Source organism: Lepus europaeus, chromosome 20 (genome assembly GCF_033115175.1).
Source record: "Lepus europaeus isolate LE1 chromosome 20, mLepTim1.pri, whole genome shotgun sequence".
NCBI classification, from domain to species: Eukaryota; Metazoa; Chordata; class Mammalia; order Lagomorpha; family Leporidae; genus Lepus; species Lepus europaeus.
In genome coordinates, this window is record NC_084846.1 from 59,752,156 (window position 1) to 59,779,298 (window position 27,143).

Genomic DNA, 27,143 nt, shown 5'->3' on the forward strand with positions numbered 1-27,143 from the left:
CCGTCCATTCATCCATCCGTCCATCCATCCATTCACTCACTCACTTACCTATTTATTCATCCCTAGGCTATTTCACTGCATACTTCAGGCGTGTTACCTTCAGCCTGGATCTCACTGCTTACCTTACTCTAATAGACTAGCTATTTTTGAAGGAACTCTAAGCAACAGATTAGTTACAAATCTTGCCTGTTCTTCGGGGTCTTCTCCACAAAGACTTTCCAAATTGTTCCAGCTCACAGGAATTTATTGTAATTCTGAAATCAAATAGTGAGGTCACATTTTGCATGCTCCAACACATGTAGTATGCTGAATGTGACTCTAACATTCAAAAATCCCTGTTTTTCTAGAAAACCAGTTCCTAAAATACAAGCCATGTGAATTACTGAGAAATCTGTGTTTGATAAAGGGCTTAAGGAAAAATTTGCCATGATGAATTTATTGAGCAGTGGTACAACATTATACTCTATGAGAGAGTTAAGAGATTTTTAGGAGTAATTTTGACCAGACATAGCTTGCTTGTACACTGATTTTTGATATCACGCTTCCATTTTGGAACCTTTAATCTTTAAGTTTTCTTACAGTATTACCTTGTGTGTGAGTGTATGTGTGTCTGGTTTACTTCAACGAAATCATAAGCTTACTGAGAACAGAAACTATGTTTTATTTTAAATTTTCTCATTGCTCACAGACATTTGTACTTATTTAGTAATTAAGTGCCAAGTAGTAAATAATGTTATATATTAATATATAACAATACATATTGATATATGCATAAATCATATTTAAAATGATATATGTTAATGCAAATATATAAACATAATACATATTTACAATATGTCAACATAAATAAGTATATTATTTTATATGTAAGATATATTTGAAACATTGCTAGGGTATGTATCATTAATTGTAAACATTGTAATCAAAGATGGGAGAAGATACCCCAAGGTTTATGGTGAGCACTATGAAGCTTTTCCAGTGTAGACGGCTTTGGTGTTTGGTGGTAGCATAGGTATCCAGCACTTATTTGAACATATGCTGATATGTTGAGTTTGAGATAGTTTGAATAACAGTTTTAATTTTTGTTCATTTTAATAACAATTTGAATTTTTGTCACTTGAGCATTTGTATACTATACCTGGATTTGTAAACATGTAAGTTTGTGTTCCTTGGTTTCTGTAAGAAAAAGAGGTGCAGAACAGAGAGGAGGCAGGGTACAAATTTACAGCCAGAGTGAATTTATTCAGAGGAAATAAATCAGCAGAGGTGGACAGCTGTCATCATGCTTGCAAACCAAACACGTGGCAGAGGCCCAGACCCCAGCAGGCTGGGCCTTTTTGTATCTTAGGTGGGCTAGGGGTGGAGTTGGGAGGGCATATGCAGAGATGAGCTTCTCCATACAGGTTCTTCAGGTTTGGCCCACTGGCTTCCAAACCTGGGGAAGAATGCAGGGGTGGGGTGGGGAACAGTACCGGATGTGAGACTGAACTGGTTTCTTGAAAGAAGGCAGGGATAACAAGAATCTGAAATGGCTGAGGCTTATGTCCTTGTTCCATCAGTTTCTACGCAAAGACAATTTTCCTTTATGTGTTTTGTGACTATGAGTAGTTCCATGCTCTGTTTCTTTTTGAGTCGTTTTCTGGTTCCCACACCTTTACAGTGTGAAGTTTACAGAGACTTTTACTATTTTATTCAGGGTAGTGTCTTCATGGCCCAGAGTTCTGTGATCTGCAGACATGTCTAAATAACATCGATCCTTTGAGTTGGAGTGCACCCAGCACTTCTTCCTGCTTTCAGCTTGGAGAGAATGGCTTGTGACATTCTGTTGTCTATAGTGTGCTGTGACTCACTTCAGTGTGTTTGGTGACAAACTGTTAGAATCTAGAAGCGTAGGAAAATTGTCAAGAATTGTATCCTGTAAGGAAAAATTGTGAAACATTGAAATAGGTGGAAAAAAATTACTAGGTGACCTGTTTAATGCACCTTTTTGAATGATCAGTTTCTCTACACCTTTCATTGTCTTTGAACTATTTTGCAACATTGTGATTTGTAGGCGGCTGACAGTAATGTCAAGGATTGTTGTCCATAGAAGTGAAGATACATTTTATCCTTTAGAATGAAACTGATTATCATGTCTGGATATTCACCAGTTTTTTGTCTCTAAGCAGATTCATTTTGCTTTCCTGATTGTGTATTTTTGCATTCTATGTTTTTTTTTTTTTTTTAACTGAGGATAAGGCCTTACTGGTTGGTTTACTAATTGATGACAGAATCTTTGACATGTATTCATTGTATATTTGCATGAGAAATGATTTTGCTTTTTCTTTTTAAATTGCCCTTTACTGCTAGAAACATCTCTTTTCTATGGGATTGGTTGAGGTGCTCCATGTTTCTTTAGGTCTATGGTTAGTTAGGCTGTGGGGATGTAGCATATAAATCTGAACACTTTTGTGCTGTAATTCTCTTTATTCAGTTCCCCAGATGCCACTCAGAACATTTGGGGGCACATAGATTGTATCTTTAGCGATTTTTTTTACTACACCTCACTATCTTAGAGCTTTTTATGGATTTAAAGATTGCCTTCAGAGCAGATTTTATTATCATTTGTTACCAGCCTAATGAAATAGCTTATTAAATAATTTAAAATAAAATCCTCCTGACTTAGGCTACAGTCTAACTCTCTGACCCCAAGTGCTGCCCTCTACATGAAGTAGATTGGCATTTCAGTATTTTTGTGTTATAAGTAGATGTACTAAATCTTCCTGCTGGACTCTGGATCGTTTGGATCCTAGGGCAGCCTAGAAGGAGCAGATGAGATGAAGGAAACTTAGGAAACCTAATCAGCCTGTGAGATCCAACGTTGCAACTGGAGAATGAAGGACCGTTTCCAAGTTCTACTTTTGTTCCCATCTTGTAACTGGCAGCCTGCATAATTCAGAGCAGCAATGGGGAGCGCTTTCTGGAGCTTACCTTGTTTTAAACAGAAGCCTTGCTTCATTTGAAATTCATGGCAGACTTCACAACACCGTTATTTTGTTAGGGTGATAAAGAGATTACCTGAATTTTATGGATGAGGGCCAGGATCTTCTCTGTGGGATACAGAAATAAGAGAGACATCCTAATACCAAAAACTAGAACAAGAGAAACACAGTCATTATGTGCATTCTACCATGGAAGAGGAGAGAGGCTGATAATACTACCCCATTCCTGCCCCCCAATGAAAGATAACTAAGTTCTAATCCCTAGAGCCTGTAAATATAACTTTATATGATTAACAGGTACTTTGAAGATGTAAGTTGAGAATCTTGAGAAGGGGACCCAGGTGGGTCTTAAGAGCAGTCATGGGAGAGGAAGACCTGTGCCACGGAGGCAGGATTGCAGTGCTGTGGCTGCCAGACAGTGCTGTTAGCACTGGAAGCTGGAAGGAGCCAGGAATAGATTGATTCTCTGCTGGAGTCTCCTACGGGAGTGGCCTGGTGAGACTTCCTCAGCCCAGTGGTTCTGCTTGTGAACCACTGGCTTGTGGAGCTGTGGGAGAAAGAATATATGTTGTTTAAACTGCTAAATTTTTAGTAATTTGTTACAATTGCCATAGGAAACTAATACAGATTCTGATATGTGCTGTAACAGATACCTAAAAATGGGACGTGGCTTTAGAATTAGGTAATGAGCCAAGACAGGAAGAATTTTGAGATGTGTGATAGGAAAGCTCAGATTTCCTTGAACAAACGCATGGAAATATGGGTTTCAGGGTGGGCATTTGGCTCAATAGCTATGTCGCCAGGCGCGATCACTACAGCTTTTATCCGAGTGCCTGAGTTTGACTTCTGGCCTCACTCCAGTTCCATCTTCCTGTTAATTTTCACCCCGAGAACAGCGGTGATGGTTCAAGTAGTTGGGTCCTTCCTGCCCAAACGGGAGACCTAGACTGAGTTCCAGGCTCCTGGCTTCCTGAGCATTTGAGGAGTAACCCAGCAAATGGAAAGTTTTGTCTGTGTCTGCCTTTCAAGAAAAAGCTGTCTAACCTTTAAAAAATGATTGTGGATGTTAAAGACGACAAGTGAGGGCTTAGGAAAAAGTGAGGAGCATGATAGAAAATGCCTTATATCATCTCAGAGAATATATGCATTGTCATAGGCAGAATGCTGTCTGGAATATTAAAAGCAGTACTGCTGAGTGCTCGGCAGGAAATCAGGGGCATGTCATTGGAAACTGGAGGGAAGGTGATCTTTTTATGTAATGTTGGAGAGCTAGGCAGAATTATGTCTTATGGCTGTGTGGAAAGCAGAACTTGGAAGGGATGAGCTTGGGTGTTTAACTGAAGAGATTTTCAGACAGTTTTGAAGGTATGGCCTGGTTTCTTGCTGCTTAAAGTCAAATGTAAGAGGAAAGAGATAAGCTGGGAGGAGAACTATTAAATAAAAAGAACGAGATTGCCTATGAGAATTTTACAGCTTAGCCAGATTGCCAAATATGTTAAAAACTGGGGTTTCCTTTGTTAGGAAAGTGTGTTGTGAACAGAAGACCAAGGTTAATGAGTGACTTTCCTACTCCATATTCTTGGTATTTTGATTCCCACCTGTCATTAATACAGTAAGGGAGGCTAAACAAAGTGGATGAAGCAGAATACCAACATCCACGGTATTGAATTACATAAACAGGGTATTGACCTGAAAATATCTTGGAATTTCTCTCATTCATAGAGTGTTCCAATAACATTTTGTTCTGGTTCCTCTCCACTCAAGCACCACACGGGTGTAATGTGCTCTGCCCCAGGGAGGCCACTGTGGGGGTTTCAAAGCAACCAGAGGTTAGAGACAAGCGGATTGGTCTTGATTGGACAGTTGTAATTGATGGTCTGTTCTAATAGTCTGTGATAGATGGCAGCTTGTTGCAGTGGGTGGGTATTAAGCCTGAGAGGGCTGTTTAATAGAAAATGTGTGGGGTTCTACTAGTATTTGGATGATTAATTACAATACCTTCTGTTAAATTTTAAGCAGAGTGAGAATTGGGTCAGCGGGAATTGCTCTCATTTCTTTCTTTGACGTATTTGGGACGGTGACAGTAGTCAATTTTCCAGTGTTACTTTGCTCGCTTGCTCTCTTTTCATATCTGTCAGAGCTTAAAAAGCCAGCAGAAGGGATAGGAAAGTATGCTGTAGCTGGCCTAGGTGGATGAGAAGGACAATGGTCACAGCCTGAGAGTGCTGGCTGTCCTGTCTCCCATCCCATCCTCAGTGCCTGCTCTGTGCTTGGCACTGTTCCAGTGTGGGTAGAGGGGAAAGGGATGAGAGCCAAGGAGATGGTACAGTTTTGAACCAGACTTGCAGGCAGGTTGGGGTGATTGAGAAAGCACTGTTGTCTCATTAACTTTGGTGCTAACAGAGGCTTGTTTTCGCGATTGTTTGCAGAAAGACTACCACTTTGAATACACAGAGTGTGATAGCAGCGGCTCCAGGTGGAGAGTGGCCATTCCGAATTCTGCAGTGGACTGCTCTGGCCTGCCTGACCCCGTGAGAGGCAAAGAATGCAGTATGTTTTGACTTTCTGATCACTGGTTTTCCTCATTAATCTGTGACCTCTTCATATTAGCCCTGATGTTAATTCTAATGAATATAAGAAACCTTGTAAAAACTAGACATGTATTCTTGCTGTCTAGTGAGTAAATACAGCCTTTGCAATACCTGGTCCCCTCCTGTCTAAAATCTTTAATAAGACTCAAGAATGTTGAAGGATGTATTTTTAAAAATCTGTTTTTTTCTCTTATTTGAAAGCAAGGAGGGCAGAATAGCAGAATTTCTCTTTAGTGGGCTTCTTTATTTAGTTAAAAACTGTTTTTTTTTTTGTAAACATACTTAAAATTTATCATCTTAGCCATTTCTAGATTTATCATTTTGGCCATTTTTAAGTGTAAAATTTGGTGGCATCAAGTCCTTTCATATTGTTTCACTACCATCACCACAATCCAGCCACAAAACTCTTTCATGTTGCAATGAATTTTTTAAGACATATAGATCTAACGTAATTTTAAAAGGTGGAGCCTGAAACGATTGCAGAGTTGCTGACTAGCACATCTAACAGCTTATCATTAGACAAGATAAGTACACTATGAATTAACAGAAAAATATGTCATTAAATCTAATTTCCTTTACAACCTTTGCCTATTTTTTTTTTAAAGAAGAATCATTTATTTTGCTTGAAAGTCACAGTTGCACAGAGAAAGAAGGAGAGGCAAGGCAGAGAGAGAGAGAGAGAGAGAGAGGGAAGGAGGGAGGGAGAGAGGTCGGTCTGTCTTCCATCCACTGATTCATTCTCCAGCAATGGCTGGAGCTGTGCTGATCCTAAGCCAGGAGCCAGGAGCTTCCTCCAGGTCTCCCACGTGAATGCAGGGGCCCAAGGACTTGGGCCATCTTCCGCTGCTTTCTCAGGCCAGAGTAGAGAGCTGGATCGGAAGTGGAGCAGCCAGGTCTCGAATCTGTGCCCATATGGGATGCTGGCACTGCAGGCGGTGGCTTTACCTGCTATGCCACAGCGCTGGCCCCATAACCTTTGCCTTTTAAACAATCCTTTAATTGGATGAATGTAGAGTCCTTCAGTGAAGTTGCCTAGGTGTGGCCTGAAGTCCCAATCTGGAAGAAAGCACCCCATGTGGGTGTCAGTTTGAGACCTGGCTGCTCCTCTTCTGATCCAGCTCTCTGCTGTGGCCTGGGAAAGCAGTGGAAGATGGCCAGAGTCCTTGAGTCCCTGCACCCACGTGGGAGACCTGGAAGAAGCTTCTGGCTTCTGACTTTGGATCAGCTCAGCTCTGGCTGTTGCGGTCATTTGGGGAGTGAACCAATGGAATGGAAGACCTCTCTCTCTCTCCGACTCTGCCTCTCTCTCTGTAACTCTGTCTTTCAAGTAAAATAAAATATTTTTTTTTTAAAGAAAGCCTATTTTGGTTTCCCTGTAATGTTCCAAAAGGTATCCCTAAAAGCTTAGTTCTTTGGTTCCCAAATCGAAAGAGCAGGTAAGCAAATTATTAAAGGGATAACTAAAACTGTTCAGAGACATAGAGTATTATAAACTGGAGGCATTTTGGCGTAAGCGACTGGTTTACTGTTGAAAGGGAGACTGTAGTAATTTTATGACGAGTGTTAAGGGAAATGCCGGTACTTCTTTGTAAACTGTGTTGAACAATTACAGAGAGAACCTTAGAACTCCTGTAGGCAGAGGAAGCCTCACAAGAATCTTGATAGACAGTGGGATCAGCATGGAAGAAGATGGGTGCAGTTCTGGGGTGTCCAGGGTCAGCTTTCAGTGAAGGATGGTTGTGCTTGAAATAAGACCACGTAGCGATACTTGCGAAAGTAGGTACCCAGTTGAATGGGGAAGAAGAATACCTACGCATTTAGAGCCTGAGTAATACCTGTGTGATCATTTGTAAATGATTGTAAATTTGCTTCAGTTACCTTTCTAGAAAATCTGTACATTATTTATGTATACTTTCTGCCTGTGGCCTAATTCCTTGGTTTCTTTGTAAACAATGCAACTCTGACAGACTACTTAAGCTTTAAGATACTATCACCACACCTAGATGGTGTGGTGGTGCTGGGTAGTTTTGGTTGTTGAGAGAGATGAATATTCATTTAAAATGGGTAACAGTGCAGGATTTGACATTATGGAACTTGGCAAACACTCTAAGTTAGGGTTCTTCCTCCTCTGGGAGTCAGATTTTAAATCACTACCAGCATGCTGTTGATTACATTTATTGACCACAGATTCAGAGCTGGCGACTGAATATTTTCAATTTGAATATTGCCATCCACATTTTTTGCTCATTACATATTAAAATCTTCCATAGTTGAGTGTGGCACTCCAGCAGAACTTTAAAAAAAAAAAAAAAAAAACTCTGAATAGTAATCAAGTCACTACTAGTTATTATTCACTTTAAAAATAATACTTATTTTTTAAAGGTGGTAATACTTATGTGATAGCTGGGAAATTTCTTTACCTTTACATTTTGTTAGAAGTCTGAATTTCCTGGCCAGCGCCATAGCTCACTAGGCTAATCCTCCGCCTGTGGCGCCGGTACCCCGGGTTCTAATCACGGTTGGGGTGCCGGTTCTGTCCCGGTTGCTCTTCTTCCAGTCCAGCTCTCTGCTGTGGCCCCGGATAGCAGTGCAGGATGGCCCAAGTACTTGGGCCCTGCACCCGCATGGGAGACCAGGAGGAAGCACCTGGCTCCTGGCTTTGGATCAGCGCGATGTGCCGGCTGCAGCACATCGGCCGCGGCGGCCATTGGAGGGTGAACCAATGGCAAAGGAAGACCTTTCTCTCTGTCTCTCTCTCTTACTGTCCACTCTGCCTGTCAAAAAATAAAAATAAAATAATAATAATAAACCTGAGTATTTCTTCAGTGGCTAAGATTTTTGCTTGATAATGATAAATATCATTCTCAAACATGGATTATGTGCCAGATATCATGCTTAGAGCTCTTTGTCTTATCCTATTTTATCCTTATAATAAGCTTCTCGGGTAGCCACCAAAGTGCTTGGCACCAGAAGTGTTTCTGATCTTGGATTTTTCTGGATTTGGGAGAGTCTGCGAACATAATATGATATTTTGGGGATGGCACCCAAGTCCAAACACAAAATTTATTTATGGTGGTATTCTGCACATAGCCTGGAGATAACTTTATACAATCTATTTAATAATTTGGTGCATGAACTGAAGTTGCATGGTGTGAAATTTTCTACTTGGGTCATGTCAGTGTTCAGAGAGTTCCAGACTTTGGAGCGTTTGAGATTTGAGATGCTTTCTCCGTATTAATGATTATTTTATTGATGAGAAAACTCAGACTCCAGGTCTGAAATCACTGACCTCTGCTTGTACAGCTGGACGTAACATGCTTGGGAGTTAAGTAGAGACACATCTGATGCCAGAGCCTGTCCCTTTCCCTCAGAGTTCATCTGGCACGTGAAGAGGGTAGCCAGGAGGAGCTTCCCGGCCTCCATGTGGGGGCATAGAGGTGCATTGGTGGACCCAGCAGTTGGCTCATATAAAAAAAATAATTAAAATGGAACATGGCACCTTCAAAGTAAATGAGAATATCTAGGGCAACAGTGGTATGGGAAATGATTTCCAAGACCCTGATGCCCCCCAGAATTTTACCTCGGTTAAAATTGCTGTAGATTCTTCCAAATCTAGTTGGGTAGCTTTTCTCCTGTTTCTCAAAAAGAAGCTTGAGAGGGGGCTTTCCTAAGAAAAGGATTGCAGGAATGTTTGTGTAGTAGTTGCACATTGTTTTCAGAAAATTGATGAACAAGCTGTATTATGTGTTTAAAAATTTATAAAATCTGGCTGTAGGACTCTTCTGAGGGAGGAGGCTGCTCCACTTCTGATCCAGCTCTCTGCTATGGTCAGGGAAAGCAATGGAAGATGGCTCAAGTCCTTGGGCCCCTGCACCTGCATGGGAGGTCCAGAAGAAGCTCCTGGCTCCTGGCTTCGGGTCTTCCCAGCTCCAGCTGTTGCGGCCTTTTGAGGAATGAACCAGTGGATGGAAGACCTCTTTCTCTGCCTTTACCTCTCTCTAACTCTGCCTTTCAAATAAATAAATAAATCCTTTTTAAAAAACAAATAGACAGTAAAACAAAATAAAGACCCTAGAAGTATAAACTCACACATCTACAGCCAACTTCTTTTTGTTAACCCACAAAGGCTCCAAGCACGTGTGTTGGAAAAAAGATCGTCTTTTCACTAAATGTTGCTGGGAAAATTGGATGTCCACATTCAGAAGAATGAAACTAGGCTTCTACCTCTCACCATGTACAAACATCGACTCAAAATAGATTAAAGACCTGATGTTCTCTTTTATAGTCATTCATTCTCATTCTCTCTGTCTCTCCTGGGGCAGGGCAGGATTCTTTTGCTTTATAACAAACCTTAGAAATAAAGGCCTGGTTGCCTCTGGGATGGAAGTAGGGAGAGAGTTCTTTTATAGATGTGCAAGTGAATTTAAAACACTGAGGGGAGATGCAGACTATATCCCTTCTTTTGGGAATATATATATATATACAGACACACACACACATACACACACACACACACACACACATATATATATATATATATATATATATATATATATATATATATATATAGTTGCTTGCTCTCTAAAATATTTCCAAGTCCATGACTTCAAGTACAACCTTAACAAATTTTTTAAAAAAGATTTATTCATATATTTGAAAGAGTTACACAGAAAAGGAGAGAGAGAGAGAGAGATCTTCCATCTGCTGGTTCACTCCCTAAGTGACCACAATGGCCGGAGCTGTGCCAATCTGAAGCCAGGACCAGGAGCTTACTCTGGGTCTCCCATGTGGGTGCAGGGGCCCAAGGACTTGGACCATCCTCTACTGCTTTCCCAGGCCAGAGCAGAGAGCTGGATCAAAAGTGGAGCAGCCAGGACTTGAACAGGTGCCCCTATGGGATGCCAGCACAGCAGGCAGTAGCTTTACCTGCTATACCACAGCACTGGCTACAACACATCATTTTCAAAATGAAGATCATTATTTAAGATAATTCCACTTGGTATGTAAGCATCTTGGGACTTTGTTTAATCTCATACTTTTGTATTTATAATATGTAAATCAATATATATGAAGTAATTAATATGACAGTACTTCCAAAAGTTCATTTAAAATGCCTATTATGAAAAAACTATGCATGGATTTCAAATTTTTTTGCACCAAAATAAGACTGTAACTATATTTCTACATGAACTTTTTGAGGTGATCTCATATATATGACCAACATATATGTAATTGTACATAGTTGTGTGTCTATATGTACACATTTATATACATAATGTAGTATGTGTATATACAATATACTTTCATATTTCTCACATAGGGTCTAGTGAATGTTGACTTTAATTAGACATAACTTTTACATGTGTATACTTACGAGGACTTCAAGAAGATCATGGATATTGTGTTATTGGGGTGGGTGTTGTGGTATAGCATGTTAAGCTGCTGCTTAAGCTTCCTGCATCCCATATTGATGTACTTGGGATAGATCCTCACCTCTGCTTCCCATCCAGCTTCCTGCCAGTGTGCGCCCTGGGATGCAGCAGATAATGGCTGAAGTATTTGGGTTCCTGCCACCCAGGTGGGATGGAGACCTTGATGGAATTTCTGGCTTTTGTCTTTGTCCTGGTCCAGCCCTAACTTTTGGGGGATTTGTGGAATGAAATAGCAGATGGAAGATCTCTCTCAGTCTCTCTTTTCTCACTGTGTATATGTGTGTGTGTGTGTGTATGCTGCCTTTCAAATATATATGAATAAACTTAAAGAAAATATGTATTATCTTTTTATTTTTTGGCAGGCAGAGTTAGAGAGAGAGACAGAGAGAAAGGACTTCCTTCCATTGGTTCACCCCCTAAATGGCTGCTATGGCTAGCCTGCTGCGCCAATCCAAAGCCAGGAGCCAGGTGCTTCTCCTGGTCTCCCATGTGGGTGCAGGGCCCAAGTATTTGGGCCATCCTCCACTGCTGTCCCGGGCCACAGCAGTGAGCTGGACTGGAAGAAGAGTAACCAGGACAGATTCTGGGGTCCTAACTGGGACTAGAACCCAGAGTGCCAGCGCTGCAGGTGGAGGATTAGCCTAGTGAGCCATGGTGCCGGCCTGCATTATCTTTTGACTTCATTTTCTCACAAATTTTTGAAGCCTCCTTGTACATATATTCTAATATTTGAATGATTGATTATAAATTTCTAGTTACTTGGTTTCCTTGCTGTGTTCAGATTGGTAAAAAAAAATGCCCTTGAAAATAGATTTTTTTCTGTTTCTCCAAATTCTATTGTTATAAGCCATATTGAATAGACCATAACAAATAAAGTTATATCAGACAAAATAGACTTTGTCAAAAGTTGTCACAAGGTACAAGGATCATTATGAAATATTTGAACAGGTTAGTTTAACATAACGACAGAACAATTATAAATGCACCCAACCTGAGATCACTGCAAATAAAGCAAACATGGACAGATCTGAAGGGAGAAGTAGCCAGCAAAACAATGACAGTAGGATGCAATGTCAGGACTGCTCACAGTGAAGGACAGATCATCCAGACACAAAGTCAGCAAAGAACAGCAGATCTGAACAGCTTTATGGACCAAATGGACCCAACAGACAAACAGGACATTCCAGCCAACAATAAGAGAACACACTTTCTTCCCAAGCATACACAGGGTATCTCTAGGGGTAGATCACAGGCTCAGTTAGAAAACAAGTCTTAACAAAGTTAAGAAGATTGAAATCATTCCCAGTATCTTTTCTGACCTTCAGCGGAGAGAAACTAGGCATCGGTCACATAAGGAAGGAGATGATTGCACTGAGACCGTCTGCGATGCTCGGAGATGCCAGTCACCCACCAGGAGCCAGGTGAAGCTCTGGGTGGAGCAGTGGGCCATGCAGACACCTGATGTCCTGACCACTGGAGCAGGCTGTGTAGGAGTCACATTGAACCTCCTTAGAGTAAGGCTCTCATTGGGCCTTTGTGTTCAGCATTGGGCTTTCCTTGATGAAATGGCTCACTTTGACCCAGAGAGAATTCCCAAGACTGTCATGCGTGGGCAAGGAGCGGGACGATTGATGACTTTGAGGCCAGCCGTGAAGTCAGTCACCAGGTATGCCAAAGCAAAGGTGTTTGAGCATGTTTGGAAAAGACTCCCATTCTCATTGCAGTTCAGTATTCCACTGTTGCTGGTTTGCGCTCTGCTGGATTTGGGTAACAGTTTACCCAGAAGATAATGGGTGGGATTTTTGAAGTAACACTGCCATGCTCTTCCTCAGGGATGCAGATTTGTTCTGTCCTTAGTCCATAGCCAAAAAAAGATACCCTCAAATACACCCGGAGGGTCTGGACAGAGTCGGGCTTTGGAGCCTCTGTCCTGAGTCTCTGCATCTAGTTTCTCGTATTCAGTCAACATCAGCACGTGAATAACAAGGGATTGCACACTGGCAAGCTGGATAACACAAATGGAGATGTAGCTGACTGAAAATTGCGTTCATAAGACCGACTAGGGCGTCAAAACCCTTTCAGCTGAATATGTAGCAAGACTTTCCCAGGAAGGTCCTGGCTTTGGCCTCCAGAATCTTACTAGTGTAACTGCTCCTCCTGGACTTTCTGTCCAGGTCATGACCGTCAATCAGGCAGAAACATTTCTGTTTAATCTGCTTTATGTCACCAAGGTTTGACCTTACAAGGACTGCCCTGTTGGCCTAGTGGTAAATTCCTTTGCTGAGGTTCAACAAAGGCCTTTGACCTAAGTAACAAAGCACTCAGCAAAATACTTCAGGGCCACTTATTTGCCACTTATCTGATACCTGTGAATCGTCTGTCCCATGCTCAAGTGGCCAACTGACAGTGTGACAGCCCCATGTTGGGACAAGACAGCAAGGTGGTCATCCGGTCACTGTGCCCTAACAGGCTTGGTGCTCCAGCACAACAGTGTTCTACCCTGGAACGCGGATGTTCTGTGGATGTACAAAGCTTCCCCTGTGCTGACGATGACAGCGTCACTCAGCTTGGATGTTCTGCATGAACGTTTGGGACGGAGAGCTTGAGGAAACGCGTGTGTATACACTTTGCTGGGTGTCTCAAAGATGTACAACTTTTCACGCAGCAGAAAGTGCTCACCATGTCTCCTGATGTTTGTCCCAGATATGGGACCAGCATCAAGGCTCCTTTGGACAAATACAGTGTTGAGAAGCCTACACGATGCACACCTTTGTGCAGCCCTAGTCTCATCTGACTGCAAGGGTGATATCTAATCTGTGGGGCTAGGAGGCACTAGTCCTTTGCCAGGGAACCCTCTGACTAAGAAGCAAAGTGTAATGGTCACACAAATAACTCACTCATGGCTGGGTGGGCAAGTGCAAGTTAGTGTCTTTTAAGGGATAATCCAGGTTTATCTAGCACATAATTTAACAATGACTTTTAGTGTTCTTTCTCAAAGAGAAAATGAGGGTTAACAGTAATTAAAAAAAAAACCATGTGTTTGTTTTGGACATATAGTTGGTTCATTTAGAATGGCTAAAAACAAAGTTTCTATTCAAATATTTGATGTTTGGTAAGAAAAAAATCTTAGTGGAATTAGTAGGTATATATATCATCCCATAACCTATTATGTAAAAATATGGCTGAATTATAAATGAAGAAAATACAAAGATGATCCACTGTAAAATTTTTGTTTTTCTCCTAGGGGAAGGCACTCTGTTGACTTTCATTACTTGGCTGGCCTGGGAGGAGAGCTGGCCAGGTAAAGGCAGGTGGCATCTCTAACAAGAAATTGACAGTTCTGCCTGCAATGTTGCTGACCCTACTTGACCATCCCCTCAGCTGCAGTGGTCACTTTGGAAGTTGGGCTGAGTGAAGGGCTTTTCAGCTTAGAGCCAATAAGATCTGTGGCTCTGACCTGGGCATCCTTCGACTCCAGGGCAGGTCCATTTCCAGTGATCCAACTCTTGGCAGAGCTGCCAGGGCTCTTCACAAGCTGACTTCTGCTGAAGCCCAGGCTTACCACATTGAAAGCCACTGCAGTGGACTGGCCTGTTGGGTCTCCTTGAGGGCAGATCACTGTACAGATCAGCCATTAATAGGCCTGCCACCCATTGCTTCTGATGCCGAGCTTTCCTTTCCTCCTGGTTTGTGTTAAAGCAGACCAGAGGATGCAAGTCAAGGGAGTGCCCGTTTCCCATCTCTAATCTTCGGTGGCCTGAACTACAAGTCTATAGTCACAGGCATGTTCTGTAGTAGTTTTTCTAAGGTAGACAATGTCCATGAGGAAAATTATATTCTCACTTTAAAACTTTCTTTCCCTTTGGTCTGAAAGGGAGGTTTTTTCTACTTACTGTATACTTCGCTGATGGCGAAGTGAATCTAGCTATGAGATTATTATTTGAGTTCTTATTTTGGCTATGCTATTGCAGAAAAATGTTAGCCATCTCTTTTATAAGGTCTAAAGATTAAACTGTGCATCCTACAGATTCCTTCATAATAGAATTAGTTTCCTACCTTGAAGAGAATAGAGAAATGAAAGAACAAGTTGGGCTTAGAATAGAGAAATGAGGGAGCAAGTCCTAGATCGCTTGCTGACAATAGCAATATCACATGAATACTTAGCAAACCGTTTCAACCATTAGATAACAACTTAAGAAAACATTTACCAGAAGGTCCAATGCCTTCTATAAATTTTAAGAATCATGTATTTGAAAACACCTCTTAAATATCTAACATGGTGTAGTTTGTTTAGCCAGTAAACTTAAGCACAACCATCTAAAATGTTTTTAGTTTCTTTCTACCAACAAGTCTAAAACATATGATACACAGATTCAGGTCACACAAATTAAAATGTATCTTTGATTGATTTTAGCAGCTTAAATTTATGGACAATGGAGGTTCACACCTCCCTTAGGATATACCCCATGTGAAGAGATAGATAGGTCTGGGCCTCTGAATTTACAAGGCCTAAAGCCCACCAGATTATTATCAAGCCGCTTCTGTCAGGTTCTATTTGCCTCTCAATCAGAAAACTTACTTGTAGCTTAGACAGCACCTTTCTTAGCTCCTCTAATAATGACTCTGTCCTTTGTTCTAGGCCCTGTCTAGTGCACTTGGGCCTCGTTCCTTTGTAATCATAACCTCTACTCTACCACCAATGGCTCTACTCCCAACATGTGTGTACTGATGGTCCTCTTCCCCACTTAATGCTGTATAATTGTTCAAACCTGGTAAATGCCACTCTTAGGATCATTGGTTACTATCCTCACTCTGTCTTTTATGACCTTGTCTAAATATGATCAGAGTCGGCAAACTTGGAAGGCTTCCATAGCCTTGGCAACTCATGATGACAGCCTAAGATGGTTACTGGCGCCATAAACTAGAATGTCAATTTGTTGGGTCAACAACAGGAGCCACTGTGCACTTGCTCCTCATGTGGGATCTCTGTCCTTAATGTGCTGTACATTTTGATTTAATGCTATAACTAGTACTCAAACAGTATGTTTCACTTTGTGTTTCTATGTGGGTGCAAACTGTTGAAATCTTTATACTAAATTGATCTTCTGTATATAAAGAGAATTGAAAATGAAACTTGATGCAAATGGAAGGGGAGAGGGAGCGGGAGGGGGGAGGGTTGCGGGTGGGAGGGAAGTTATGGGAGGGGGAAGCCATTGTAATCCATAAGCTGTACACTGGAAATTTATATTCATTAAATAAAAGTTAAAAAAAAATTTTTTGTTTTTCTAAGGTCTTTATAGAAAAAAACCCATTTAATGCTTTAGTGTCCTTAGAAAACAACTTTAGCACCATCATGGCTTAATGTTTATTCCTATTTGTAATTGATCTCATTGATTTTTTTTCTTCACTTGGGATGAAATTTATGCTAATATAGCATTGATTTCTTTTTTTTTTTTTAGAAACCTTTTATTTAATGAATATAAATTTCATAAGTACATCTTCAGGAATATAGTGATTCTTTTTTTTTTTTTTTTAACATACCCGCCCTCCCCACTTCCTCCTTCCTCTCCCATTCCCAGTCCAATTCTCCATTAAGATACATTTTAATTTAACTTTAAACACAGAAAACCAACTCTATACTAAGTGAAGATTTCAACAATTTGCATGCACACACAAAACTGAGAATAAGTTTTATAGTTATTCTCATAATACAACTCATTGAGAACAGAGGTCCTACATGGGAAGTAAGTACACAGTCTATCCATCTGTTTTTGTACCAGAACCAGGCTGCTTTGATTATAACTGCCTGGTATATATTTTGAAATCTAGGATTGTGAAGTCTCCAGCTTTGTTTTTGTGGCATAAGATTGCTTTAGCTATTCAAGGTCTCCTGTGTTTCCAAATGAATTTCAGAATCATTTTTTCTAGATCTGAAAAGAACGTCTTTGGTATTTTAATTGGTATTGCATTAAATCTGTAAATTGCTCTCAGAAGAATGGACATTTTGATGATAATGATTCTTCAAATCCATGAACATGGGCATTTTTTCCATTTTTGGGGTATCTTCTTCTATTTCTTTAATGTTTTGTAATTCTCATCATAGAGATCTTTGACTTCCTTGGTTAAATTTATTCCAAGGTATTTGATTTTTTTTTTTTTTTGGTAGCTATTGTGAATGGGATTGATCTTAGAAGTTCTTTTTCAGCCGTGGCATTGTCTGTGAATACAAATGCAGTTGTTTTTGTGCATTGATTTTGTGTCCTGCCACTTTGCCAACCTCATTTCTATGAGTTCCAATAGTCTCCTGGTGGGGTCTTTTGGTCTCCTGTTTATAGAATCATGTCATCTGCAAATAGGGGTAGTTTGACTTCCTTCTTCCCAGTTTGAATCCCTTTGATTTCTTCCTTTTTGTCTGATGGCTCTGGCTAAAACTTCCAGGACTATTTTGAATAGCAATGATGAGAGTGGGCATCCTTGTCTGGTTTCAGATCTCAGTGGGAATGTTTCCAACTTTGCCCCATTCAGTAGGATGCTGGCCGTGGGTTTGCTATAAATTGCCCTGATTGTGTTGAGGAATGTTCCTTCTAAACCTAATATGCTTAGCGTTTTCATCATGAAATGGTGTTGTATTTTATCAAGTGCTTCCTCTGCATTTATTGAGATAATCACATGGGTTTTTTCTTCAGTTTGTTGATGTGATGTATTACAATTATTGATTTATTAATGTTGAATCATCCCTGCATACCAGGGATAAATCCTACTTAGTCCAGGTGGGTGATCTTCCTGATGTGTTGTTGAATTCCGTTGGTCAGAATTATGTTGAGGGTTTTTGCATCTGTATTCACCAGAGAAAATGATCTGTAGTTATCCTTCTCTGTTGCATCTTTTCCAGGTCTAGGAATTAAGGTGATGGTGGCTTCATAGAAAGAATTTGGGAGGATTTCCTCTCTTTCAATTGTTTTGAATAACTTGAGAAGAATTGGAGTTAGTTCTTCTTTAAATGTCTGGTAGAATTCAGAAGTGAAGCCATCTGGTTCTGGGCTTTTCTTTGTCAGGAGGGTCTTTATTCTGATTGAGTTTCTGTCTTGGTAATGGGTCTGTTTAGGCTTTCTGTGTCTTCATGGTTCAGTGTAGGTAGGTTGTATGTACCCAGGAGTCTATCCATTTCCTCTATGTTTCCCAGTTTGTTGGCACACAGCTCTTTGTAGTAATTTCTGGTGATTCTCTATTTCTGTGGTGTCTTGTTATATTCCCTTTTTCATCTCTAATTTTATTGATTTGGGTCTTCTCTCTCCTTTTTTTTGGTTAGTTGCACAAATGTTATGTCAATTTTGTTGACTTTTTAAAAAAAGCTCTTTGTTTCGCTGATCTTTTGTATTTTTTATTTCAATTTTGTTGCTTTCTTCTGTAATTTTAATTATTTCTTTTCTCCTACTACTTTTGGGTTTGGTTTATTGTTGTTTTCCTAGATCCCTGAAGTACATTGATAGTTCTTTATTTAGTGCTCTAACAATTTCTTGACTTAGGCACAAATTGCTATAAACTTTCCTCTTAACACTAATTTTGCTGTATACCATAAGTTTTGATTTGATGTATTGTCATCTTCATTTGTCTCCAGGAAGTTTTTGATTTCTCTTTTGATTTCTTCTATGACCCACTGTTCATTCAGGAGCATGTTGTACAGTCTCCATGTGTTTGCATATGTTCTAGAGATTTCCAAGTTGCTAATTTTCAGTTTCATTGCATTGTGGTCTTTGAAGATGCATGGTATGATTTTGATTTTTTTGAAATTGCTGAGACTTGCTTTATGCCCTAGCTATAGCATTAATTTCAGAACAGATTTATGTTTAATCACAGTTACAATGAAGTAATCTGTACACAAGATAAAAAAAATAACAAAAGGAAAATGGGAAAAAAAAACACAGATCCATGGAAATTAAACTATACATTCCTGAACAACTACTGAGTCAAAGAAAGAGAAATTAGAAATTATCTTGAGACAAAAATGGAAAGACAATATCCCTAAATTAATGGGATGCAGCAAAGGTAGTACAAATTAGGAAGTTTATAGTGATAAAAATCTGTTAAAAAAAGAAAGACTGTCAAATAAATAGCCTAAAAGTACACACAGAGGAACTAGAAAAAGGACGAACTGTTAAGCACAAAGCTGTCAGAAGGAAGAAAATAATAAAAATTGGAGCAAAATAGAGCAAACAATTCAATAGCATGTTAAAAAAATCATATATCATAACCAAATAGAACTTATCCCAGGATCCAAGTACAGTTTAATATATGCCACTCAGTCAGTGTGATATACCACATTAACATAAAGAAGAATGAAAATCCCATGTCTTCTCAACAGATGCAGAAAAGGTATTTTGTAAAACTGAGCACTGTTTCATACAACAAGCTCTCAACAGTCAGGTATAGAAGAAATGTACCGTAGCACAATACAGGTCAAGTTTGACAAGCCTACAATATACTCAGTGGTTAAACAAACAAACTTGAAAACTTTCCTCCTGATTCTGGGATGGGGAAAGGATGCCCACTGCTATCACTTCAACTCAACATTGTAATCAAATTCCTATCCAGAGCAATGCGAGAAAATGAAATAAAAGACAGCTAAAACAGAAAGAAAGAGGTAAAATGACACAGGAGGAATTAGTGGTAAGTAGTTGAGGTGACATATGTTAATTAACTTACTACACCATATACATATATTCTAGGGTCCCTTTGTTCCCCTTAATATGTACGATTATAATTTGTCAATATATAATAAAAGTTCGAATGAGAAAAAATAAACATACATGACTCAGTAACATAGTAAGTTTTTGTTATGTACACTATGGTTTAATTTCATATAATTTTAGACAAGCTTTAGTTGTTACTGCACAGGTGTCCAGTTGAAGACTTCTGACAGTTGGTGGTCAGGTGTGGTAAACACCTGAGCCTAAAACTCAATTCTGCAACTGACTTGTTTGTCCTTGAGCAGTATATTCATTCATTTCACAGCTATTGAGCTTTCAAATATTTATTTGATAAATATTTATTGACTATTTCCTATATCCTTGATACCAGAGACCCAAAAATAAATGGGGAAAAAAAAGACTTTCTTTTGTTCCAGGACCTTTTATTTTAATAAGGGAGCAATAAATGGATCGCAGCATAGAAGTGAAATGTGTGATAGACTTAGAGTATCCAGGGTGATCTCACCAAGGAGGGAGAGGCAACTTCTGCTCTGAGAAAGTCCAGATTGGCTCACAATAAGGCAGGTGAAAGTTTGAGTTCTGAGTCATTTTCATCAACTAAATAACCTTGGAAGATTATTGAGTTCTGGTAAGTTTGTGTACAAAATCGTGTCCTGGTTTAGGGTTGAGACAGCGATCAAATGCCATTCTTTGTTGGCTCTACATGTTAATTCTCTCAGGTTCCTTAAAGTGAATCCTAAGCACAAAGGTATTGCAGGTATAGGAAGTGTGTGTAAAGATGCTGAGAGGGGTGAGATTGGATTTTTTTGTCTTTTTTTTTCTTTTTAATTTTTTTATTAATATAAAGAAAAGAGATTTGGTGTATTTAATAGGCACAATTCTATGAAAATAACCATACTTCTTTCATCCCTACTCCCTCCCTCAATCCCCTTCCTTACTTTTTTCTTTAGTTTTTACAAAGACATAATTTTAATCTGTGCTTAATTCACCACTAATGATAATATTCAACAAGTAAAAAAGTAGGAAGCCCACAGTTCCATAGGAGTATAAACAAGGTCTAAAAACAACAACCATATCACAAGATGTCCATTTCATTCTTACACATTTTTTGTATTTTATGTTAATTGCATCATATCAGAAAATATATGATATCTCTCTTTGAGATTAACTTATTTCACTAAGCATAATGGTTTTCAGTTGCATCCATTTTGTTGCAAAAGACAGAATTTCATTATTTTTCATGGCTGGGTAGTGTTCTATAGTATATATTCTATAGAATCTGTCACCTCAACTACTTATTGCTGATTCCTTCTGTGTAATTTTACTTTCTTTCTGTTTTAGATGTCTTATTTCATTTTCCTGCTGAATTGCTCTGGATAGGACTTTGATTACAATGTTGAATTGAAGTGACAGCAGTGGGCATATGTATTCTGTATATACCATATTTTCTTTATCCAGGCATCATCTGATGACCTTTAATACACTGTGGTGGGAATGTAAACTAGTATAACTATGGAAGACAGGATGGAAATTCATGAAAATAGATCTGAAATTTGACCCAGCCATCCCACTCCTGGGAATTTATCCAAACGAAATGAAGTCAGCATTTGAAAGAGTTATCTGTACCCCATGTTTATTGCAGCTTAATTCACAATAGCTAAGATATGGAGTCAACCCAGAAGTCAATCAGCTGATGTCTGGATAAAGAAAATGTGGGTTTTCCTGGCTGTTGTGTGAGACCTGCATGGCTGGCTCCTGCAGAATGTGGGAGGGCAGCCATTCTGGCAAATGGCATGGGCTTCTGTGTTTCATACCAAGGTCTCAGCTTAGAATTGGAGACAGCCATTCACAGGTGGGTGAGGATGTCAAATAAGGTAGTAAGTTTATTTGCATACCCAGAATCATAACTATGTAATGATATAACTTAATAGCAATAATAGTCGAAATAACAATAAAAATAATAAATGATCTTTACTACTATAAACCAGGCACAGTTGTAAATGCTTCATGTGCATTCATTCAAATTTATGTAGTTATCAAACGTCACAAAATCTATTTTTTTTTTTTTTACAGGCAGAGTGGACAGTGAGAGAGAGAGAGAGAGAGACAGAGAGAAAGGTCTTCCTTTGCCCTTGGTTCACCCCCCAAATGGCCACTACGGCCAGTGTGCTACGGCCGGTGCACCGTGCTGATCCGAAGCCAGGAGCCAGGTGCTTCTCCTGGTCTCCCATGCGGGTACAGGGCCCAAGGACTTGGGCCATCCTCCACTGCCTTCCCGGGCCACAGCAGAGAACTGGACTGGAAGAGGGGCAACTGGTACAGAATCCGGCCCCCTGACAGGGAGAAAGAGAGAGACAGGGAGAGGAAGGGAGATCTTGTATCCACTGGTTTACTTCCCCAATGCCTGCAATAGCTGGGGCAAAGGCCAAGCTGAGGCCATAACTCAGAACTCAGCCTGGGTCTCCCCCATGGTGGCAGGGACCCAGGTACTTGAGCAATCACCTGCTGCCTTCCAGGATGTGCATCAACAGGCAGCTGCGGAAGCAGAGGAGCTGGAACTTGAACCCAGCCACTCTGATATTGGATGTGTGTTTCCCAAGTGGCATCCTAAGTGCTGTGCCAAATAACTGCCCATTAGAAAAAACACATTTATTTATTTGAAGAGCAACAGAGTTCTCCCATCAGCTGGTTCATTCCCCCAACGCCTGCAGCAGCTGAGATTGTACCAGTCTAAAGCTTGGGGCTGGGACTAAGTCCAGTTCTCGGGTGTGGGTAGCAGGGACACAGATACTTGAGCCATCATCTGCTGCCTCCCGCTGTGGACTTTATCAATAAGCTGAATCACAGGTGAGGTAGCTGAGACTCAAACCAGGCACTCAGATATGTGATGTGGGCATCCCAAGTGGCAACTTAACCCACTGCACCAAATGCCAGCCCATGGAAGATGTTTCTGTGATGTTCCCCTCAACAGAGGAAGAGCTGAAACATAGCCAGAGTCAAACAGTTAGGTCATAGGTAGAAGCAGGATTTGAAAAGAGACAGTCCAGCTCCTGGGTCCTGTTCTTACCCCCGTGGACTGCCTCTTTGGAAAATAACCCTGGGTATGCACATTTACTTTGTCACTGAAATGTGAAAGAAATTAATATTCTGGGTAAGTAAATGGACATTTGAAAAATGGCATCTACAGGCTCAGACACATTGCTTGGTGTGTGATTTTAATTAATTATCTCTGTAGGTGTTAGACTTAATTGTATAAATTTTTCATTAAGATAAGAGAATAGCGTTTAGAATTTGGGAGTGTTGCATTCTCACACACAATGAGAGGCTGGTCTGTTGATTTTATTTTCTGTGCCTAGCGTATTGGTGATGCTTGCTACATATGGTATGCTTTTATTATTTAACAGATACTAGGGAAAAAAAGCTAGCATTCTCTCAGCTAAAGAAATCCTTAATTTAGACGTTGATTCTGCCCAAGAGGAGAATAAACCCCTATAAAAGACGGGAACTGTAATCGTTTATGGTCCCTAAGAGGGCTCTGGAACACTGCCATACTGGTTGGTTGAGTAATTTTGGCGTCTTCACCTTACAGTTTGACTTCAGTGTTTGGCTTTTACAGAATAAGCACAAAGGCCTAATCCCATTTGTCACAACTTCTTCTGTACATCAAAGGACAGGATATTTTGTCCTCTGTAGACTGGATTTGCCACGCCGATGCGTCACATCTGGGCACAAAGCGCGGTGAAGTTGAACCTGCTGAGCAGCACACAGGTGGTGGCTGGGGAGAATGAGGTTGTTAAGGGGGAAGATGAAAACTGCGGAGAACAGCTCAGTGGCAGGCGTCACGTCAATGACAGTGTCTGTAGGGGGCTGTGGTTGATGATGTTTCTCTGAAAACAGTGTTTTCTAAGGAGATAAGAGAATCCAGTCCTCCAGGCTGCAGCATCACAGAGAGATCACCAGAAGTGGAGGGTGGCCGACACTTTGTCAGGAAGAGGAAAAGGTCGGGATGATAAGGTCCGAAGTGTTAGGATGCAACTGGAAGTCAAGGAAACCAATTGCACGGGTGCATTTGTCTGCCCCCTTCAGTGACCTCATCAAATACTTTGAACATCTTCCTCCCCCTGACTTTTGCTGTTGGTTGCTTTTCTACAGACTTTGTGTCATCCTGTGCCTGAAACTGGGACTTCTCTTCTCCCCCCTTAAGCATTTAAGTGAAGAAACCACAACACTTTTGTTACTTTTTAAGAGAAGGCCACTTTAGTTAGCTTATGACACTGACTTGTATAACTGCTTATGGGAAGATGGAAACCTTTTATCCAGGCTCTGTTACTTTAGCAGGGATTGTTATCTGAAGTGCTACATGGATCAGTTTTCCCACTGGGGCCTGACTTTTTGTTTGTTTCTGGCTGATTTGTTCTAGGAAGTGCACTGATAATCATGCAGTTCTACCAGACAGGGCAAGATGAGGACCCGTCAGAAAGGATATTGTATGTAAAAATCAGCTTTTGGAGATGTGGGGAGAATGTTTTTGTTAAGTGTTCTTTTCAGAGAGTAGTGAACTAGACAGCATTAGGCAGAATTGCTTTGAATTAATAATGTACTCTTTGGTTTATCTCCTGTCTCTTGCTTTGTAAACTGAGAGATGAAAAATATTCTAGGAATTTCACAAGCAAGAATTCAAAAACTACATCTTGTGATCTCAAGCTTCTTACCTAACTCTTAATGAAAGGTTAACATTTGTTATTGATGGGATTGGGCTTTCATAATTCAATTCCAGTAATTATTTCAGAGTTTCTGTGGCAGCTTTGTCACTTCACGTGGCTAAGAGGTGCTGCTAGAACTAGAACTTGTGCACTTGGCTGCCAAAACGGAGTTGTTTTCTAAGGCTGTTCTTTTCACTTGAAATGAAGACTGTGTTTTTCTCAGCTTATATATAGTAAGATCTTGTTTGCATGTACCACTGGGAGTCTATTGGGTAGAGAGTCATGGGAGTTCATTAGATAGACAATCTGCTGCTAGAGACGATAGACTAAATTACTCCAGGTCAAACTATGACAAAACTTAAGATCTTAATTGGGACAGTTTGGACCAGATAGTCTTGAAATTACCTTTTGGTCATTCTGATAGTTTCAAATGTGATTACATAGCACAGATTTATTCATGTTGTGGCCAGTCATACCTCAAGTCCCATACCTTGTGAATTACAATGCAGTGCTGGTGTGTCTTTTTACTGCTCATCGATCTTTTCTCTTGATCAGGACGTTGCAATGTCCATGACTGTTAGGACTTGGACAGGGTTCCCTTCCATCATCCTCAGCTAGCCTTCAGTGCAGCGTGGCAGAGAGTTGCTGAATTCACAGCCAGCCTTCGTGGTCACCTTGTATGTTTCCACATGAAAATCACCCTACTAGGATAAAAAAAATCTTCCTAATTAAAGGGTACAAGTATTCCCTCAGCCAAAGGCAGCCAGGAGCCAGCTTAACGTGAATTTTGAGGATGTTAGCAGAAAATGGCCTGTTAATGGGCTGTTTAGGGTTTCCCATCTCACCTTCAGTTTTGTAAAATGAGAGTCACAAATTATTTTTTATTCTGTGTCTAAGAATTTCACAAGAAAGAACTTGATAGTGTTCCAGTGTTGATTTCTCCACTGGTGCTGACGATGGAGTAGGAAGATCTGAGGTTTGCTGGGTTCATGTTCTGTTCAGTTGCTCTTAGGTGCTGTTTCCTGTTTTCCTGTGAGTACAGGATGGTGCTTAAAGTTGAAGTTACCTGATAATGATAATTAGTTGGCTAAATGATTTTTTTGAGACTTATAAACTCGGCATTATTAATTTTAAAAATTAATTAAATGTAGGCATTTAGCATAGCTATTTTTTTTAACTTTTATTTAATGAATATAAATTTCCAAAGTACAGCTTATGGATTACAATGGCTCCCCCCCCCCCCGCCATAACTTCCCTCCCACCCGCAACCCTCCCCTTTCCCGCTCCCTCTCCCCTTCCATTCACATCAAGATTCATTTTCAATTCTCTTTATATACAGAAGATCAGTTTAGTATGTATTAAGTAAAGATTTCAACAGTTTGCACCCACATAGCAACACAAAGTGAAAAATACTGTTGGAGTACTAGTTATAGCATTAAATCACAATGTACAGCACATTAAGGACAGAGATCCTACATGATATTTTTAAAAAATTGATTAATTTTCTATGCAATGTCCAATTTAAAACTAAGTTTTTTTTTTCATTTTCAATTATCTTTATATACTGAAGATCGATTCAGTATGTACTAAGTAAAGATTTCATCAGTTTGCACTCACACAGAAACACAAAGTGTAAAAATACTGTTTCAGTACTAGTTATAGCATTACTTCACATTGGACAACACATTAAGGACAGATCCCACATGAGGAGTAAGTACACAGTGACTCCTGTGGTTGATTTAACAATTTGACACTCTTGTTTATGGCGTCAGTAATCTCCCTAGGCTCTAGTCATGAGTTGCCAAGGCTATGGAAGCCTTTAGGGTTCGCTGACTTCGATCTTATTCTGACAGGGTCATAGTCAAAGTGGAAGTTCTCTCCTCCCTTCAGAGAAAGGTACCTCCTTCTTTGATGGCCCCATTCTTTCCACTGGGATCTCATTCGCAGAGATCTTTCATTTAGGTCTTCTTCTTTTTTTTTTTTTTCCCCAGAGTGTCTTGGCTTTCTATGCCTACAATACTCTCGTGGGCTCTTCAGCCAGATCTGAATGCCTTAAGGGCTGATTCTGAGGCCAGAGTGCTATTTAGGACATCTGCCATTCTATGAGTATGCTGTGTCTCCCGCTTCCCATGTTGGATCGTTCTCTCCCTTTTTGATTCTATCATTTAGTATTTGCAGACACTAGTCTTGTTTGTGTGATCCCTTTGACTCTTAGACCTATCAGTGTGATCAATTGTGAACTGAAGTTGGACTAGTGAGATGGCATTGGTACATGCCACCTTGATGGGATTGTATGTCTTAGGACACCTGCATCACATGTCAGAGTGCCTCGGTTCACGTTCCAGCTCCTGCTAATGGGCACCCCAAAGGCAGCAAGTGATGGCTTGTGTAGTTACGTTTCTGCTACCCATGTGGGATATCCAGATGGAATTTCTGGCTTTGGCCTGGTTCAGTTTCAACTGTTGCAGGCATTTGGGAAATGAACCAGTATATGGAGGACCGCTCTGTCTCTTTGTCTCTCTTTGATGTAAACAAATTAGCTAATTAATTAGAGAGACAGAGGGAGAATAAGAGACAAACAGCGCTTCCATCTGCTGATTTACTGCTGAAGTGCCTGCAATGCTCAGGGTTTTGCCCGGTAGAAGCCAAAAGCCGGGAACTCAGTGTCATTTTCCCATGTGGGTGACAGGGACCTGACTGCTGGAGCCATCACTTGCTGCCTCCCAGG

At 40.3% G+C, this 27,143-nt stretch overlaps 1 protein-coding gene across 1 annotated transcript in view; it reads left to right on the forward strand.

The window, feature by feature from the left end:
- ELAPOR2 (endosome-lysosome associated apoptosis and autophagy regulator family member 2) overlaps positions 1–27,143 on the forward strand; it is a 192,671-nt gene that overhangs the window by 77,197 nt on the left and 88,331 nt on the right. The window contains exon 2 of the mRNA XM_062179066.1: positions 5,411–5,531. The gene's annotated coding sequence lies outside the window, so the exon portion shown is untranslated. The remainder of the gene's footprint in view (positions 1–5,410; positions 5,532–27,143) is intronic.